General features: G+C 36.6%; 1 protein-coding gene and 1 long non-coding RNA gene across 6 annotated transcripts in view; one reads left to right on the top strand and one right to left on the bottom strand.

Moving 5' to 3' along the window:
• SLC10A7 (solute carrier family 10 member 7) overlaps positions 1 to 21,723 on the bottom strand; it is a 259,901-nt gene that overhangs the window by 126,329 nt on the left and 111,849 nt on the right. The gene's annotated exons all lie outside the window — the stretch shown is intronic.
• On the top strand, positions 1,702 to 13,988 carry LOC131507016 (uncharacterized). Its single transcript, XR_009259270.1, has 3 exons — positions 1,702 to 1,880; positions 12,275 to 12,327; positions 13,654 to 13,988. It is a non-coding gene; the product is annotated as an uncharacterized LOC131507016 (long non-coding RNA).

Raw genomic sequence — 21,723 nt, 5'->3', positions numbered from 1 at the left:
CTCACCTTGCACTTTGATATCATGGAGATGGCTTCTTTCCTCAAACCTCATGAACCAACCTCTATTAGCTTCACACTTTTCTTCTGTAGCTTCCTCACCTCTCTCTCAGCCTTCACAGAATTGAGGAGAATTAGGGACTTCCTCTAAACTAGGCTTTGGCTTAAGGGAATGTTGTGGCCGGTTTGATCTTCTATCCAGAGCATTCAAACTTTCTCCCTATCAGCAATGAGGTTGTTTCACTTTCTTATCATTCATGTAGTCACTGGAGTAGCGCTTTTCATCTCCTTCAAGAACTTTTCCTTTGCACTCACAACTTGGCTAACTGTTTGCAAAAGAGGCCTAATTTGTTGGCCTATCGTGACTTTAATCATTTCTAGCTTTTGATTTTTTAAAATTTTTAAATGTTTATTTATTTTTTAGAGAGAGATAGAGCACAAGCAGGGGAGGGGCAGAGAGAGAGGGAGCCACAGAATCCGAAGCAGGTTCTAGGCAATGAGATATAAGCACAGAGCCCAACGTAGGGCTCGAACCCATGAGCCACGAGATCATGACCTGAGTGCAGTTCAGAGGCTGAACCGACTGAGCCACCCAGGCACCCCCTCTAGCTTTTGATTTGAAGTGAGAGATGTGTGACTCTTCCTTTTACTTGAACACTTATAGGCCATTATAGCATTATTAATTGGTCTAACCTGAATATTGTCGTGTCTCAGGGGACAGGGAGGCCCAAGGAGAGCAGAGAGATGGGGGAATGGCCAGTCAGTGGCACAGTCAGAACACACACAACATTTATCAGTTAAGTTCACCACCTTACATGGGTGCAGTTCATGGCACCTGAATACAATCACCATAGTTATATCAAAGATCACTAATCATAGATCACCATAACAAATACAATAACAATGAAAAAGGGTGAAATATTGTGAGAATTACTAAAATGCAACACAGAGACACAAAGTGAGCAAATGCTGTTGCAAGAATGGCTCAAAAGAATGCCCGTCGCAGGGTTGTCACACACCTTCACTTTGCAAAAAACACAGTATCTGTGAAGTGTAATAGGTGAAGCACAATAAAATGAGTCAGACCTTTGTATTAATTAGCATTGGGAGGAGGCAAAGAGGAGGATTAAATATCATAAATGTTGGTGAAGCTTTCCTTGCCACCTTCTAACCTCCTCCTGGCACCACCTCCCTCTTGCCCAGCTTCCACAGTTTCTTTCTGCACGCGGGCCTCCAAAACCACTGAATGTTCCCTCCGTCTCTTTCTCTGCTCTGCTCCATCATCACATAAATGAGCGTTTTTTTATTGCTTCAGCGGCCACTTCAGAGTGTGCTTACAGTCATGAATTCAGAGGATAATGGGAGGCAACTAGACAAGATTAATTGGTTCAAGCTGATTCTAGGAGACTGAGTATTTCTCTAATAATAATAGTAAATACTTCAAATAATGATCATTTTGATGCAAGTATTGCGCCAGGTGCTTTGTATAAAACAATCAACTATTTCTCTCAGCTCCCTATAAGATCGGTTCTATTATTGTCCCCTCTTTTGGTCGAGAAACCTGAGGCTAAGAATGGCTAACAACTGAGTGCCACTGTCACTGAGATTCAATCTCAGTTTAGCTTCGGAATCTGTGCTCTTTATGAATAATGATGATGATACTAATGACATCAGCAAAGTCAGAATACTAACAGTTAGGAGCACTTATCAGGGGCCAGGCATGTTCTAAGTACTCTACAGATATTCCTTCACTTATTTAAGAAACAACACTAGACTAGAAGCCAAAAAGACCAGGATTCTACTCCAAATCCTGGTACTGATTAACTGCAAAACTTGGAGGAAGTCACTTCTACCAATCTCAGTTTCCACAGATATACATTGAAGGTATTGTACCAGACGATCCCTCAAGTCTAACATATTTATAGTCTTCCCACTCAGAAGAAGCCAACGGAAGAGGCCCTTGAGATGAACACTGGGGTACTAGAATAAAAGTATATTCTTGCTGTCAAAAACTGTATATACTAAGTCAAACAATATCAGTGATTGGGACCAGTAAAGATTTCACGTGGCATTCAAAACTGTTTGGTGGATTAACACAGAATACAAAATAAAATTTGGTAATTACAATGGGCTGAATTATGCACCCCCACCCCAAATTCATACATTGAAGTGCTAACTCACATCATGACAGTATGTGGTGATAGGGCCTTTTGGACCTAATGAAGGTTAAATGAGGTCATAAGGGTAGGGCTCTAAACAATAGGGCTGGTGTCTTATAAGAAGAGGAAGAGACACCAGAGATTTCAATATCTCTCTCTCTACCATGTGAGAACACAGCAAGAAGACGGCCCTACAAAGGCCAGAAATAGTTACTTTGCCAGGAACTAAATTGGCCTGAACCTTGATCTTGGACTTCTTAGCCACAGCAAGAAATAAATTTCTGTGTTTAAGCCACCTAGTCTATGGTATTTTGCTAATGGCAGCCCAAACAAAGACAGTAATTAAAGGGGAAAAAAAAATAAATCCTAGATTAAAAAAAATCCTAGCTCTAAAGGAAAACACTGCTAAATTTAATTGCACATTGAAAAAAAAAAAACTTTATATGACAAAAACAATTATACAATCAAAAGGTAAATAACTGGGAAAATATTTGCAAAATATTTGCAAAATGTAACAGAAATAGATTATTACTATATGAATAACATACAAAATCAATGTAAAAGAGTAATGGGAATTTTAGTAAAAAGATAACGTATTCATACCCTTAGTGCCTTGTCCAGTTCCTTGAGAGAGATAGCTAATGATTAATTGAACCAAATACATAAATTAACGTAATTTTAGTTTTATTAGTTTTTTTTTAAAGCATACAACTTACATAAATATAGGGGTTTAGACAACAATAGGTTGATTTTTTAGAATTATTATAGAATTTTATAGAAATATAAAATCAGAATATTATATTAAAAACAAAAAAGGTATGTAAAAGCCAGTGAACATTTTAAAAATTACTCAACCTCACCTGTAATTGACAATAAATAAGAAATGCTACAATAAATACTTGATATATATATATCTAAGTAAGATTATATTTCTCTTAATAAATTTATAAGTTGGTAATGTCTAATGTTGGTGAGGAGGAAAAAACGGTAGAGCCTTTTAAGAGGAAAGTTATTTATCGAAATTAAAAATATAAATACTTACGGCGCAGCTGTTCTACTTCTAGGAACCGATGCTACCAATATGCTCCCAAAACAAACATCAAGATAAATAAACACTAATGTTCATGACTACTTGTTTATAACAGTAAAAAACTAAATGCAACCTTATAGGCTCATTTATGGAGGATGAATTCAATCCTTTCGTTATATTTTGTCAATAGACTCTTAAGCAGATGTTAACATAGAATGAAGGAAGATTGCACTGAGTTAAAGAAAAAAAAGCAAGGTGCAGACTTTTATATGACATATTACCATTGGTGTGAATTTTTAAAAGCATACATGTACACATGGGCATACACACACACACACACACACACACACACACACACACACACACACACACTATACCGGTATCGTCATATTTTTCTGGTAGCAAACATGAGAAAGTTAGCAATGGCTTTCCATAAGGAGATATGGGAGGGGGATACTTTCATTTACTGTTTTGTTTTTGTGTGTGTGCCCATAATATATATTTATGAATATAATTCTGAAAAACAGACCATTTAAAAAGGCTTTAAATTATGGGTCTACCTTCAATTTCTATGACTCAATGACTCTTCCTTGAAAAGACTGAGTATTCAACAATCAGTATGGCAAACACCTCAATTAAGCCAACATTTCTTCCTTTCCATAGCAAATATAATTTTCTTTAGCAATTTCTCTTTTACAAACAAACCACACTGAGTTTGTCCTAAGCTCTGCTCTTTTCTCCATGTTCTCTTAAATGCAACCAGCTGCCAAACCCAGCTGATACTCTTCCATTCATGCTGTCAGGACCCTAGCTCAGGTATTCATGATCATTTATTAGGCAATAGTAACAGTGGAAGGAGATGTTGTTACTGAGCTCTTCTATGTGGCAGGCACTTCACATATTCTGCTTTCAAATCCCTACAACAATCACAGAAGGTTAGTATTAACATCTCTTTTATCTGGATATCCACAATATGATTATACCTAAAAAATGGTGTAATCAGGTGATGAAAAGTAGTGTCTCATTACTTGAAATTAAATTCCTCTTAACACCTAAAAGGCTGAACATATTTTTATTCATTTACTGGCCATTATAGTCTTTTGCAGCATTTCCTGCCATATGTTTTGCCTATTCTTAGGCTAGTGGTTTGTCCTTTGCTTATTGATTTTAGCAGTTTCTCATGTATTTTAATCTCTTTCCCTCAACTTTTTAAAAAATAATTTCAAACCTATATTAAAATTGCCAATAGTATAATGAACATCTATATATTCTTCACCTGTATTCATCAGTTACCAATTGCTAACATTTTGCCATCTCGCTTTTAACCCTCCACTCCTAAACTCTCTGTCTCACTGGTGGATTTCGCAATATTGTGACACTTCTCACCTAAATACGTTAGCATGGATTCTGTGCCTCTTCATCCTTTCTGCTAGGCTGGCCCTTCATAGATCCTTTCTCTAGCCTAATGAACTCCCACAACTTCCTGTATCATATATTTACTGTTTCTTTTCCTTGGAATGTATTTCTGCCATTTTCCATATATCCAAACCTTATCCATCCTTCAAGGCACAACTCAGATGTCCCTCGATCCATGAACTCTTCCCTTTTTTTTTTTAAAGTGTAATTTTTTTTAATGTTTATTTATTTTTGAGACAGAGAGAGACAGAGCATGAATGGGGGAGGGTCAGAGAGAGAGGGAGACACAGAATCCGAAGCAGGCTTCAGGCTCTGAGCTGTCAGCACAGAGCCCGACGCGGGGCTCGAACTCATGGACCGTGAGATCCACGGTCTGATCCACCACCGTGGATCTCATCCACCGTGAGATCACGACCTGAGCCGAAATCGGACGCTTAACCGACTGAGCCACCCAGGCGCCCCAACCTTTCCCTTTTTAATTTTCCTTCTGTTGCCTGTGCCAGTTTTATATCACTTATTTCTTTCTTCTTGGCACCACAGTTATTTGTGCATATGTCTCACATCCCTAATAGTCACAAGCATGTAAGGACAGGAAGTGTGTCCAATAGTAACTTACATTTTCCACAGATCTTAGCAGAGCAACTTACAAATAGGAGATACTCAATAAACATCTGCAAAACCAAACAGCAAAATCACTGAATAAATTTATGTTTGTGAGAAAATCAGAGGGAAATTAAGATTCTATTTCCAACCCTTTCAACAATTCCTTGTGATTTTCTATAAGTCACTTAACTCTAGCAGTGATAATATGGATTATAAAATAATAGCTCTTTAATTTTTTTCAAGTCCAGGCACTTCATATATGCCATTCACTGTGTCATTTAATCCTCATAACAGCCTTGCGAGGTAGACATTATTACCAAATTACAAGAGGAAATGGAAGTAGAGAGAGATCAAGTAACATGTCTGTGCAGGTGGGGTATTGGTCTATGATTTTTGTCATCCTTATCTTTTTATTGTTTGTATTGCTCACTTGACCTGTAGTAGGTGTTCAATAAATGTTTGTGAAATGACTTGTTTAAAATTAGGTATAAGCAGATGCCTACTTAGAGATATATGAATTCAATGAGTAATACTATTTAGCCAAAAAAAAAAAAAACAACAACAACAAAAAAAACCAAAACAGATAAATAACTCATACTTGATACCAGATAATTAAAGAAAAGCTGGTATTTTCTGTTATACACAAAAAGTCACAATAATCTTTGGAACTCTATAATAGGTTGATTTAGCTTTTAACTTCTTGATTTATCATGAACAGCAGCAATACTTAGAGAGGTACGTGCTTAAAACATGGAGAATTAAGGGGCTTTTTCTTTGGGGGGGTTCTGGTGAGGAGCTAGGTGACTTTAACTTTTATAATTGTTTTTGTAATTGGCAATTCCACCAAAATCCATCAGATGGGTATCTGTGAGTTCTCTATTAAACATTTTATGTTACCTTGGAAAAAGCGCACATCAAGAGTCCAGTGTCAGGGCGCTTTGTTATCAAACAGGGGATCTGGCTCCCAGCTCTCACAGGTCTGAGACTCACTGGCTCAAATACAACCTTTCTGTCTGAACAGAGCTGTGAGACCTAAAATAACTGGGCTATAATTTCAGTTGTTTAAAGTCTGACTCCAAAGTAACTGTAGGCTTTGATCTTTAAACAAAAAAAGAAAAAAAAATTGCATAAGCAATTTTCATCAAATTTTGTTTCCCTGAATTATACATTCTCCCAAACACCACTGTGTTTAGTTTTAAACACATACTCTTAATGAAATCTATTAACTCATTTAAAAACAGTAAGCAGTATCAAGAAACATAGTAGACCAACACTCCCAGAGAGAACTTCGGTCTCTTTGGTCCAGCTTCAGTGTCTCCACGGCCAAAGTCAGAGGATCAGCTTCTAATATAACATTGGAAGAAAAGAATATAATATGATTGATACATAGATATATAGATATGAATTCCAAATTTGGAATTAGGAGGCCTGATAGGCTGACCTCCTGGCTATGAGACACTGAGCACATCACTTACCCAGCCTCTATGAGCCTCAGAGTCCTTAGCTATAAAATGTAGATGACCATTTCTCCATGGGCAACTGCTAGGATTTGTGATATAACGGAGATAAAAGCACTCAGCAGTTACCTAGCTTAACAAATGCTCAATAAATGTTAATAAATGCAGCCTATGGGGTCTCGAATCATATTTTTTTAGGGATTATGATAATGAAAAGTGTAATAGTATATGACACCGTTAAAGTTTGAGTGTTTGAGCTTTAGTCTTTTAACGGTAAAATTTGTTGAAGACATCCTAGATTCTGCTATTTGAAGGAATATTTTTACTCATATACCTTATCCAGAAAAATCAATCAACAAATATGTGTGTTTATTGAATGAGTAAATGAATACATGGCTAAAAAAAGGTTTTTGGGTTATAAGCATACCTGCTCACAAAAAACCTTACTGAAACTGACAAAAAGCAATCATAGTGTTTTATGATTCCAATTACTGATAGTATTGCTAATGCTAATAATTACTAAGGACTTCAAGTTTGCTAGGCATCGGGAAGTTGTGGGAAAAGGATACAGAGTACATGAAAGATAGTTATTTAAATTAGAATCCTAGATCTGGGAAGGTTCTCAGCAGCAGAAGTCATGAAAACATGAACCATTTTCCCTTCTACTTTATCAGATTACTTGTAAGTTATTTAAATTTACTGGGTTTAAATGTGCCTGCATTTCAAGTACTTTTTGCTTTTAATTATAACTTTAGAGTTAGCAGACATAAATACGGAAAATTCAAAATGCAAAAATTGAAAGTAAATGGTTGTAAATATACAGAATATAAAAGCAAGAAGAGCTTTGGGAGAAACTAATGCTCAGAGCAACTTGAAAAGGAAAAAGAAACAAATTAACAAATCTTGACCCATTTTCTTTAAGGAGAGAGATCCTGAAGCTGAAAAGGGGTGCTATCATCCTGCTAGTTAAATGTTGACGTGTTGTATGATTGAAATGTCTAATTGTTTATAAAAATGTAACAAAACGTGTCATCTTCACTCATAAGGAAAATCTCTGCTTTACTCATAAAAGGACCATATAAACTCAAGCCCTTAGAATAATAAGTAATTATCTCTATTTTTTATCTTTATTACAATTGTCATATACATATTAATATAAAGTATACCAGAGCTTTTAAGTGTTGGCCCATCAAACTTGAACATGGCAAATGTGTGAAGAGGAAAATAATGTTAGGTACCCATTTGTGACTGTGCAAATCAATGTCTCCAAGAAGAACAGTCTGGACTATGGGTTATTCTTGTTACCAAAAAGAAAAATGGCCTGTGTCTGTGTGACCAAGGGAGAAAAAAAAAAGCGTAAAGTAAAAACACTGCTAAAAGCAAACAGAATTCTTGAACTCTTTGACCTATTCTGAGTTGAGAAATAAAGTATACCTTACGCCCTCAGTTCGTAGTCCACTCAAATATTTGGGGCTATGGAGTTGTGTTCCACTGAGTAGCTGGTCAGTTGTTAGGGACTGAGCCACACAAAAGGCACATGAAGTCGTCTCTTCTAAAAGTCAATGCATCTTCTGTAAGGTCCCCAAACATCCCTAACTCTCATCAGTAATTGTCATTAAAAGCTCTCATTATGTGAAGTAAGTGTAATTATAGCATCTTGCCCTCACAGGGTGTACAGCAGTGAGAAGGCTGGAAGGGTTCATAAATTAGTGCCAATTCACTCTCCCTCTATCTACCGTGCAATCTGCTGTGAGAGAGAAAAATCGTATTTATACACATTAAGGCAAAAGCCCAATGGCCCCTACAAAATTAACCTAAACACTAACTGTGGTTATTTGAGGGACTCCCCATTTCATTATGTGTCTCAGAAATAAAAGAGATAAAGTTTGCTGCCATCAATAACACTGAACATATCTGCTGAATCCCGCAGATTCCAAAACATTAATAATTCAAAATCTTGTGGGAATTTTGTCATGGTGGAGATACGACTTGTCTGCAAACAGAGCTCAGGGGATGCTCAGTATGATCTATTCTTCTATATATGCACAACTGCTGCATTCATCATGACACAGAGGAGAACACAGCATTCGCCTGTATCTCTGCAATTGAAATTTTGGGATGTATATTATAAAGTTGTTATGTATAACACAATAATTCCCAATCTCACACGAAGAGTAATCATCCTGATATGTCATTATACCTTACAGATTAAAGGGATTGGTAAATATATTTTCTCTCCCTCATCTCTTAAACATTTATGCCATAATTCAAAAAAACATTCAGAAAATAAGTTGGGCTCTCTCCTTATTGGGTGACAGAATGTGTGTGTGTGTACATATACATACGTGTGTATATTTATACTGACATATTTGTATATATATGTGTACACACACACACTCTGTGTTTTCATATTTTTGTATATATGTACATACACATATACACACTCACATATCCATGATCCCCAGATTTACTTAAAAACTAGAAATTGACAATGTCAGTTACATCACTGACTGCTGTTCTGAGACCAACACCTAAGAAGATGACACTAGCAAAAATACCCACCAATATTATTCCCCAAAAGGTCCCTTTAGAGACTAGCCAGACCCTTAATTCTTGATAAAAGATTGTGAACTGCTCTCAATACTAAGGCCAGAACAATCTTTCTAAAACTCAAATCTAATCATGTCATTTCCCTGTGGAAATTCTTCCTATTGCCCTTAGAATAAAACCCTAAATCCTCTTTAACAAGGCCCAGGAGACCCTGTGTGATCTAGCTACCCCAGCCTACCTCAGTCTCATCTCAAGCCATTTTCCACTTCATTTTCTGAGCTCCAGGCACAATGGCTTTCTTTCAGTTCTTTGAAAACATCATGGGCAATCCTGCCTCAGGGCCTTTGAACATGGTGTTTTCTTTTATGTAATGTTCTCCATTTAGCAAATTCCTACTGTTGTTCAGATCTCAGCTTAAAAGCCAAATGCTCAGAGAAGGCTTCCCCTACCCCTCCAAAGACTAATAGGTAATAATTACTAAATGTTCCTGTGTAATAGGCATTGTACCCAACTTTTTACATGTATTTTTTTTCATTTAATTTCACAACAACCCCATGAAGTTAGTATTACTATCCCTATTTACATATGTGAAGATGGGTCCTAGGAAGATGAATATATGGAAGATCACACAACTTAAAAAAGGTGGAAGAGGAATTCACTGAGATGGTCCCTCTGATACATTCTCTCTTCACGTATATACTCTTAGGTGACATCATATAATTAGTTGCTTAATGTTTGCTTCCCACATTAGAACGTAACCTTTATAAATGTTGAAAGTGTATCCACCTCGTTCACTAAGATATTGTGCTGGTGCTGGGAACACAGAGGTCAACAAACATCTCCTGTTGAATGAGTAAGTGCATGACACAGAGTCATTTCTAACACAAATAAAAGAAAGGCTAATTAAAAATGCTCACCGTAAGTCATTACCTATCCAATTCAAGGATAGGTGAAGCTGAGATAAGCGTAAATTATTCAGAACTATATGCAGTCCAATGAAGTCGTAGTAAATATCATCTGAATGGGAAATTCATGCAGTGTGTTTTTAGGGAAAGGCAATGCTGTGTGCACATCTAACTCTATACTGGAGCCTACCCATAAGACCAATTACTCAGAGCACTTTTTGAAAATGCAGCTCTTTATAGATTTCAGAGTACGCTTGATAGCTCTCAACTCCAAAGCATAAACACATTTAAAATCACAATGAAAAATGATGGATAATTAAAGTAAAATTGTTTTGGGGCACCTGGGTGGCTCAGTCGGTTAAGTGCCTTGACTCTTGATTTCCGCTCAGGTCATAATCTCATGGGTTTGTGAGAATGAGATCCATGCTATCAACTCAGTGCCTACTTGGAATTCTCTCTCTCCCTTTCTCTTTCTCTCTCTCTCTCTCTCTCTCTCTGCCCCCATCCCACTTGCACACATGCTCTTTCTCTCTCAAAATAAACTAAAAAAAAAAAAAAAAAAAAAAAAAAAAAAAAGGTAAAATTGTTTCAAACACTCATCGATCTATCTCAAGGAATACAGCTAATCCTTGCATCTAAACAGTATTATTCCATATTATATTGGGAAATCTCATCAGAATGATTGCAAGTTTTCTTGAACCTAATATGTACAACCAATTCCACTGACTCTGGGGACTGATCAAGGTCAGCCCTAGATTTCAAATTTTCAAAATCCATGGTTACATCATGAATAAAAACCTGATTTAAGTATTTATTTCAACATTCTACCTCATTACCTTTTTCATTTACCAGTGCTACAACTGATTAACAAAATAAACAGGTCCTGTTTTATATTCTTCTTTTCTACCTTTCTATAACAAAGTAGTTAATGAGTATTGACATGGCTAAATATGAGGCAGCTTACCATAAAAATTTTTTTCAATGAGCACAAATATTATACTTTAAATTATAAACTATAAAGGCCAATTATACTAGATAAGCACTGATGAGTACACCAAGACAAAAGTGTATAACTTTACCTTTAGCAATATACCTATTTAGACAGCCTACAGAGCCCACCATGTACAAATACAATACCTATGAACAAATGGACAAATGAAAATGTGGAGGACCTGGAGAAGATTCAAAGACATCATCCTTCCAAGTCCCTTTTCTTACCCATAGGATCACATTCCTCCATACTCTTATTCACATGACGACAAAATGAATAATCTATATTTTTCAAAAGCCATGCCTTATTAGATGTACATGAACTTTGTTCAGCTATCAGAAATGTTTAAAGGGAATATTGGTCTCTGATGAACAGTTCTACTTCTTCTATGGAGTCTTATCTGATCAATTTTATCTCCCCTCCTCCCTAAATCACTGAGCTCTCACTCCTTGTTACCATGTCACCTGTTCCTCACGTGCATGCTCGTTAAAGCACACAATTTCTACTACCTTGTATTTAAAGCACAGTTTCTACTACCTTATATTTCATATATTTATGTGTTCATATCTCTCTTTTTAAAGTAGAAGCTCATTCAGGGTAGGTTTTTCATGTGATTCAATTTTGCACCCTCCTGTCCTGTCACAGCACTTATCATAATGGATGCGCATAATAGATAGAACAATTCACAAATAAATGAATATGGCTGTCTGTGAGTGATCTGGTGTCAGGTGCTAATATATATTTGATCCCAACAATATTAACATCAGACATGCTCTTTAGTGCTAACATGTAATAACTTAAGTGAAAAACCAGAAATAACTAGTGTATGTGTATTGCACAGCATGAATATCTTACTAAAGGAGGGTTTCTACTTTGGTTGTTTAATATTTCAATGTACTTTCTATCCACTGAAGTCCCCCCAACCCTATACTTGTAGATAATTAAATATGTCATTCATTTTTCTTTGCTCAATTTAGACTTTATAGAACTTAACATTCATATCAATAAGATATCCTTATAAAAGTAAGCCACTTTGGCCCTTGAATTCAAGACACCGATCATTCTTCTTTTTGCTACACATCATGGATTGTTTGCATTATAGGTCAACCTACAGAGTTTTTTCTCTCCACATACTTCCAATATTATTATTCCTTCTCTCTGGCCCAGAGCTACTAGCCAACATGTTGCATAATCCTGTCTATCTGAAGAGAACCGATAAGGTAACTAAACTCTGATATCATTTGATATTTTGTTCCCCACCTTAATCACCCCTATTAGTCTAATTTCTTGACCACAAAGAGAAATCATGATATTAACTTTTAAATGAGGCGATAACTAATTAAGCCAAAGTAACTCAAAGGGTTTAGAATATTCAAAGAAACAAAGATACTGATAGAAACACCCATATCAATGGAACGAGCATATTTAAATAAAAATTTTCCTCCAATGATGGACATTTTACCAAAAATAAAATACATTATTTCATGCATTATGTTTTGAAAGTCAAAAGCTCATGAAAGTAGAAAAGGTTGATAGTTTCAGATTACATTACTCTAAATAAAGAAGGAATTGTTGCTGACATCATCTTAAATATATTGCATATTGACATGTTTTTAAAGGAATTATAGTTGTGTGGCACAAGTCAAAATCAAATTTAGTTCAATCAGCTGCAGCATATTTTTAAAAAATAAAAACATATTAGGGATACAAATATATGAAAAGGCCTTTATCAACCTTGCTTTTTATATGCCAAATTTTTAAATCCCTACTTATTTGCAAGCAAAAAACATGTACATTGGTGAAACTGTGGGATTATATATTTATAAAAAGAGTAATTTCACACACACAAAAATTCCTGACCACTGCTTCCTCAAAAGTTCACTGAGAAAAAGGCAGGTAGGGACCTGTTTCTTTAGAATTCAGTACAAAATGTTTAAACCCATACAAGGAAAAGTCACTAAGATTTAAACATAAATAACAAAGGAAAAATGAGAAAAAGAAATAAGAGAATTAAGTCAAACACTCTGTAAACTGAATTCAGACTCTAAGGTTTTACAGGCCATTAATCTAATATCTGCCAAATTAGATTTTCAAATTCCATAATATTTGATTTCTTTTCTAAAACTGGTTTACCCTTAATCCCAGAAGTTTTTCTTTCAAAGATAAACTACAATTCTAAGTGAGATTTTTATTCAACCAGGAGCTCTATTGTTGATTTTTTAAGTATTTATGAATCATATTTATGATTTTACCCTCCCTAAACATTACTTTTGACTTTAATAAATTTTAGACTTGTGTAAGAACTAAAAGATGGTTTAATGTGGATTAAATAATATTCATTTAAAAACAGGGCCACTTGTATACTATTTGTCAGCTAAAATAATGTCAGAAAAGTTTTTAGACAACTGGGAATTGCTTCCAAGTCAACAACTACAAAGCAACACTGAAGCCATCTAGGAATTTCAGTATAAGATAGATCTCCTTTTGAAATACAACCCTGAAAATATATAAAATTGATCACAGGTAACTTTCTGTCTTTGCTCTAGGATTACAACCTTTAGCTGGAAAACACCATGACTATGTTCCAACCTTTAGTACTAAAGAATCTGCACAGCACAACAGCCTAGGAAATTTAGCTATTGGACAGCTTGATTGCTCCCTCACACCCCGCTTAATAGAGCTTCTCATTAAGTCACAAAAATGAGATCATTCAGCAAAAGTCCTTCAGTATGGCCCGTCCACTCATGCTAAAGTGGTGTTGAAACAGAAGTCCGTGGGTTTGAGAGCGAATAAAAGATCTCAGCAGGGCATGGAAGGATGTAGTCCTTGTAGGGTAAGTAGATCTGGGGTAGCATCAAAACAGGAGAGCAGTAGAAACACCTTTAAGAATTCTCTGGAGTATAATTTAACAATACAAAATAAAAGTGGAAACTAAAGATGGAAGAAAACCTGGATAAAGCAATAACTAAAGAAGTTCCTTCTGGGCAGAGACTCTGGGGACCAGAGTTGAAGCACAGTTAGCTCTTCAGGCAGTGCAGATGCATATAATGTCACAAGTGTTCACAGTGTTATTGATAAAGTATTGGTATTTTCTGCAACATCATATAGCAGAACACAATAACTCCTAGGAGCACCTTGAGATTTCTGGAAGTATGTGAGTATGTGCGTACATAAGCAAATACCTACAAATGAGTACCTCTTCTGCTAGACCTTCAATTAAAAAAAAAAATTCTATTCTGTACTGGAAAAAAAATAGACAAATCTCTTTATATAAGTCAGCATCCTTGTATTTAATTTGATATATATTTTGACAATGAAACAGCAATTAGGATGTAAGGAAGAGCCACGTGAAAAAAGGTTGTCCAACTAGACTAATGCCACTTTGGACAAATCTGCCACCATGACTGTTCTGTGACCTGAAATCTTCTTGAGCACAGCCTCTCCCTGCCCTCCCCCTACTTCTTTCCTTTTGCTTATACCATACCCTTGGGGCATAAAGTCATTGATTTGCCTTGGAGATATGACTATGACATACACCTATTCTTAAAGATTCTTCTCTGGAGTGGTCCCTCAGCATATATTCCCAGCCTCTAGGGCTATAAAACAGGTCTTAAGGGAGGTGGGGATGTGAAGACCTACTCCTTTTGTGCCCACCCAAGACAGGTTGCTATCCATAAATCCCCTTAATAAACCATTTCTCATCAAGCTGGACTTGTTGGCCTTTTTCTTTGGTCTTATGGCTCCTTTGGCCTTTGGAGGTCATTTTCCATATACCTTCCTTTCATGGAACAAAGGTAATAGTTATATATACTTACACACACACACACACACACACACACACACACACACACACACACACATATGCACAATGAATGTGTGGCATCCATTTATAACTTACATATTTGATTTCTTTCTGTTTAAAGTATAGTAAGAGAAGAAGTACCAAAAAGGTTTTTTATCACAAAAGAAGTCAAAGAAGACAAATTAAGATCAAGAAAACCAGAAACTCCAAAGGAGAATCTATACAAAATTACACTGTAACAATAGTGGAACATTTGTTATAAGAAAAGTAGACAAGCCTTGGACCAGTGATCAGGAAGCCCTTTAATTTGATATAATAAGAAACAGCTTTATGGACCACAGTGTGCTAGAATTACTTTTTTTCAGGAAAGAATCTCTGGGTGATGTCAAAAGACAAGAAGGATGAAATATGGCTTTGTAAAGGCTGTTTAGAGATGGGAACACAGACAAGTCCATCCTGAAGAAAGAGAAAAGACAGAGAAAAAACAGCCAGGCTGGGAAAAGCAAAACCTTGCATGCAAATATGTATCATACACTGCTAACTTAGAAGACTCACAAATCCCCAGGCTTTTTGTTCTATCCTGAGGCCTGCCTGGAAAATGGTTTATTTATTCTATAGCTATTTAAACTGGCACAGGCTAGGTGCCAGACACAATATAGGTATCAGGGACATTAGAATGAAAAAGACAGGCAAGGTCTCTCCTCTCTTAGAGCTTACACTCTAGTGCAATTGACACACAACAGACAAATTAACAAGATGACTTCTGATAATGATAATGGCTTTGAAGAAATAAAAAAAGTTGGTGTGTTAGAAAGTACTGGGGAGGTACTTATGAAAGGCCACCGGGGAGATGCTTTTTCAGTTGACACCTGAGGGACAAGAAAGAGCCAATCCAGTGAAGACCAGAAGAAAGAATGTTCTAGAAAGAGGGATGGCTAGTGCAAAGGCCCTGAGCTGGGGGGAATGGCTTGGTGTGTTTGAGGAGAGACTCTGTGTTGCTGGAGTGTGCTAAGTATGTGGTATGTATTAGGTGGGGCCAAGGAGGAAGGCAAGGGTAGCTACTAAGACTTTACTGGTTGGGATAAGAAGTCTATAAATTCTCTCTGATGGGCAACAGAAGACACCAGAGGTTTTAAATATTTATTTATTTTTGCAAGAGAGAGAGAGAGAGAGAGAGAGACAGCACGAGCAGGGGAGGGGCAGAGAGAGAGGGAGACACAGAATCTGAAGCAGATTCCAGGCTCTGAGCTGTCAGCACAGAGCCTGACATGGGGCTTGAACTCACAAACCAGGAGATCACGACCTGAGCCGAAGTCTGATGCTTAACCGACTGAGCCGCCCAGGTGCCCCAGGAGACACCAGAGGTTTTAAAACTAGGGAAGAGTTGGGGCACCTGTGTAGCTCAATCAGTTAAGTGTCTGACTCCTGGTTTCGATTCAGATCATGATCTCATGGTTCAGGAGTTCAAGCCCCGCATCGGGCTCTGCACTGACAGTGTGTAGCCGGCTTGGGATTCTCTGTCTCCCTCTCTCTGCCCCTCCCCTGCTTGCTCTCTATCTCTCTCTCTCAAAATAAATAAACATTAAAAAAAATAATAAAAAAAATTAGGGAAGAGTTGAGAGAGAGTATGGTGACATAAAATGAGGTTTATATGCTAAAAAGATTACTTTAGCCGTTATGTGAAGTCAGAATTTTGGAGAGATCAGAGTAGAAGCAGGTGAGACTGATTAGGGAATAACTACAGGGCAAGAGTTGATGGCATCTGGTATTTGGGTAGTAACAGTGAAGATGAAAAGAAGTTGATGAGCTCGAGATATATTTTGGGGTAGATCCAATAGGATTTACTGATAAGTTAGATATGGGGGTGAGGGGAAGAGACAGTGGAGAGAATTCCAGGAACACTCTTAAATTCATTTAATGAGTAGAGCCATTTATTGAAATGAGAAAGGCTGAAGGAGAAGCAACCTAAGGACGGGGAAGGAGATCAAGAATCAAGAATATTTTGCATGTGGTAAATCTAATAAATGTCCAAGATTAGACATCAAATAGGCCTTTTCATATGAGTCTGGCATTTAGGGGAAAAGTTAGACCCGAAGATATCAATTTGGTAGCAGTGCATTTTGATGTTACATAAAACCATGGAATTGGCTGAACTTTCCTGAGTTACTGTAGACAGAAAAAAGACCAGGACCCACCACCAAGCACTGAGACCTTCTAATAGTTAGAATTTAAAGCAGAGCAAAGAACCAACACAGGGAACTGAGAAGGAATGGTCAGTAAAGTAGATGGAAATCCTAGGAGAGGGAGATATCATGGAAATGAAGAGCAAAACATGTTTCAAAGAGGGTATACTCTGAAGGTATAGAACATTCTTATGTGTCTTTGAGTAAGACCAGAACAGAGAAACCACCACTGGCTTTGGCTAGATGGAGGTAACTGGTAACCCTGATAAAAACTGAGTTAGGTCCTTCGTAGAGTGCCAGGGAGTCTTGATTAGAGTAAATTGAGGAGGGACAGTGCTATAAGGAGTGAAGATTGGGACAGCTGTTTCAAAACTCAAAGCTAATATCATTCTCAATGGGGAGAAACTGAGAACTTTTCCTCTATGGTCAGAAATAAGACAGGATGTCCAGTCTCACCACTTTTATTTAATATAGTACTGGAAGTCCTAACCACAGCAAGCAAACAACAAAAAAATAAATAAAAGGCATCCATGTTGACAAAGAAGTAAAATTTTCACTATTTGCAGATAAGATAATACTATATATAGAAAACTCGAAAGACTCCACAAAAAACTGCTAGAATACACAAATTCACTAAAGTCACAGGATACAAAATAACTTACAGAAATCTGTTACATTCTTATACCAATAATGAAGCAGCAGAAAGGCAAATTCAGGTATCAATCCCACTTACAACTGCACCAAAAACAATATGATACATAGGAATAAACCTAACCAAAGAGTTAAAAGACCTGTACTCCTAAAACTGTAAAACACTGAATATGACACAAAGAAACAGAAAGACATGCCAAGCTCATGGATTAGAAGAACAAATATTTTTAAAATGTCTATACTACCCAAAGCAATATACACATTTAATGCAATCCCTATCAAAATACAAACAGCATTTTTCACAGAGCTAGAACAAATAATCCTAAAACTTGTATGGAACCCAAAAAGACCCCAAATAGCCAAAGCAACCTTGAAAAAGAAAAGCAAAGCTAGAGGCATCACAATTACAGACTTCAAGTTATATTACAAAGCTGTAGTGATCAAGACACTTTGATACTGGCACAAAAATAGATCAACGGAACAGAAAGAAAACCCAGAAACAAACCCACAACTATATGTTCAATTAATCTTCAACAAAGCAGGAAAGAATGCAATGGAAAAAAGAATGTTTTCTTCAACAAATGGTATTGGGAAAACTGGACAGCACCATACAAAAGAATGAAACTAGACCACTTTCTTACACCATACACACACACCAAAAAAATCAAAATGGATCAGAGACCTGTGAAACCTGAAACCATAAGAATCCTAGAAGAGAACACAGGCAGTAACCTCTTTGACCTTGGCCATAGCAATTTCTTTCTAGATATGTCGCCTGAGACAAGGGCAACAAAAGCAAAAACAAACTCTTGGGACTACATCAGAATAAAAACCTTCTGCACAGCAAAGGAAACAATCAACAAAACTAAAAGGGGTAGTATCCAAAATCTATAAAGAACATATCAAACTGAACACCCAAAAAACAAATAATCCAATTGTAAAATGTGCAGAAGACATGAATAGACATTTCTCAAAGAAAACATATAGATGGCTAACAGACTCATGAAAAGATGCTCAACATCACTTATTATCAAGGAAAATGCAAATCAAAACTACAATGAGATATCACCTCACACCTGTCAGAATGGCTAAAAGCAACAACACAAGAAACTTGGGGAAGATGTGAAGAATGGGGAGCCCTTCTGCACTGCTGGTGGGAATGCAAACTGGTGCACCCACACTGGAAACGAGTATGGAGGTTCCTCAAAAAGTTGAAAATAGAACTATCCTATGATCCAGCAATTGCATTACTAGGTATCTATCCAAAGAATATAAAAATACTAATTCAAAGGGATACATGCACCCGATGTTTATAGCAACATTATCTACAATAGCCAAATTACGGAAACAGCCCAAGTGCCCATAGACTGATGAATGGATAAAGAAGAGGTGGTGTGTGTATATATATATATATATATATATATATATATATATATATATATACACACACACACACACACACACACACACACACAAAGAAACATTATTCAGACACAAAAAAGAATGAAATCTTGCCATTTGCAAGACATTCTTACGTGTGCAACTCAGGCATTTGATAACTGTGTTTTTCACACAAATTCCTAGAAGGGGAACTGACCCACCAAGAACAGACTGAGCAACACAGTACTTCTTGTTGTGGAATCTGGAGTTAGAAATGTGCAAGTTTATATCTTGACTTCATCACTGAATAGCTGCTATCATCCTGGGGGAAAAAATCAAACTCTTTTTAGTTCTGGTTTCCTCATATAATTCAAGAGTAATAACACTTATTGAAAATAAAAAACACAATACATGCTAAGTGTTTAGCACAGCACTAAATCCATGGTTGCTTTGACAGATGCTATTATCTTTTTTTTAAGTTCATTTATTTATTTTGAGAGAGAGAGAGAGTATGTGTGTGTGCGTGCCCGAGTGTGACTGGGGGTAGGGCAGAGAAAGGAGAGAGAGAATCCCAAGCAGGCTCCACACTGTCAGCACAGAGCCCAACGTGGGACCCAAACCCACGAATTGCAAGATCACAATCTGAGCTAAAATCAAGAGTCATACACTCAACCAACTGAGCCACCCACGTGCCCCAAAAGATGCTATTATTATAGTTATTGTTCTCAACATTTCCAGTTTAGATCCACATCGTGAGACTACCACCTACAAAGCTCATATCAATTTATAGACCTATCAACAGTGTATATTGCAAAGTCTTTCCATTCTCACCAATAAGTCAATCTTGTTAAACTTTACTAATTTCAGAGATGGAAAATGTTTAGTTTTATTTGCACTGATATGATCAACAATATAGTTACATATCTTTTCATAATTTTATTGCTCACCCACAGTTGTTCCTCTGTGAATGGCCAGTTTAAGATCTTGCTCATTTTTCCAATGATATACGTATTTACTTCCTTGTTAGCTGCAAGAGCTGTTTATTTGTTAAAGATGAAGGGGTGCCTGGGTGGCTCAGTCAGTTAAACGTCCGACTCTTGGTTTTGGCTCAGGTCATGAGAATCTCATGGTTTGTGAGTTCAGGCCCCGCGTGGGGCTCTGTGCTGACAGCATGGAGCCTGCTTGGGATTCTCTCTCTCCCCGTCTCTGCCCCTCCCCCATTTGCATGCATGCATTCTCTCTCACAATAAATGAAAATAAATAAAATATAGTAAATAAACTGACAATAATAAACTTTAAAAACTGAATAAAGATAAAAACATCCTTGTCTATACTTTGTTTCTTACTTACAGTGAACTTCAGATATGATAGCGCTTCCTTTATAAAGGATGAATTCACTGTAAGAATAAACTGAAGATGTAGTCTTTACTGACATGTAATTTGGGTTATTACTAGTCTTCTTTCCCAACGTCACATGAAAAAAGCATAGGGATTATCTTTCTAGATCAGGCCCCACCTTGCCCAAACAGTGCAAAATTCTGTTTCTAAAGGATGTCCCAGAACATGATGAAAAATAAGAGCCATGCGTGGCATAATAATACAATTATTCAAGATCTGTTCAGCGTTTACAGCCAGATTTGCTATAATTTAGTTTCTCGCTGTTTCTGAAATAAATTCACCAAAAACTCTTTAAGATGACATTTCTGCCTCTGTTAAGTGCCTCTACTTCTTAGTTTTCAAGAGTTCTAAGCATGCCCTTTCCTCTATTTCCAGACCTACCATCTTGGTCCATGTTCCTATGGCATTCATGACTTGATAGATTTCTACTTTACAGGCCAAAGAGTCCTCATCTTTCACTGTGTCCTCATATGTCAATTCCTCTTCTCTCCCTCCGACTCCTCTGATCATTTTATAATGATTTGGTAACCACAATAATGAAATTTACTGAGAAAACTAAATTTTGAGATGCTGCCATAACTAATGGAGTCAGAGAAATGATGAAAAGGGCTTTAATGAGGTTTGAAATATGGTTGGAATATTACAGATAGAAAATCAATTTAGAAAATGCTGTCAGCCTCATCCACAAGGGAAAAATTATTTAAACACACACATCTAAAGGACAGAAATAACTTTGAAGGCAATGAAGAACTGACAATTGTTTTACAATAGAGAAAGCTCATTCTTTCTTTATGTACCTATATCTACCTACCTATCTATCATCTATCATTATTTTGCTATGATTAAAAACCTAACTTGGTAAATATCTAAATACCATGAGTATTCAAATTCTGCAAAGACTAATAAATAATTAAGTATTTGACAATTGTAAGTAATTTACCCTTAATTTTAAGTAATCTTGGAGGTAGCAATACCGCTTACAAATACAATGCGTAATTTTGGTCATCCCCTACAATCGATTTTATCTTCCTCAAGAAAAAAACCTAAATTTTGTGGACTCAGGCCTGAGGAATACTTTGGAGAAAAGCATACCTTTTCCATAAAGCCATTTATGCTACATACTGCACATATTGTAAAACCTTGTACATCAAAGACAAATTTGTGTTTAAACAGATTATCAGGTTATAGAACAATTAGAAGCC

Source organism: Neofelis nebulosa, chromosome 3 (assembly GCF_028018385.1).
Source record: "Neofelis nebulosa isolate mNeoNeb1 chromosome 3, mNeoNeb1.pri, whole genome shotgun sequence".
NCBI lineage: Eukaryota > Metazoa > Chordata > Mammalia > Carnivora > Felidae > Neofelis > Neofelis nebulosa.
This window is presented reverse-complemented; position numbering and strand designations above follow the sequence as displayed.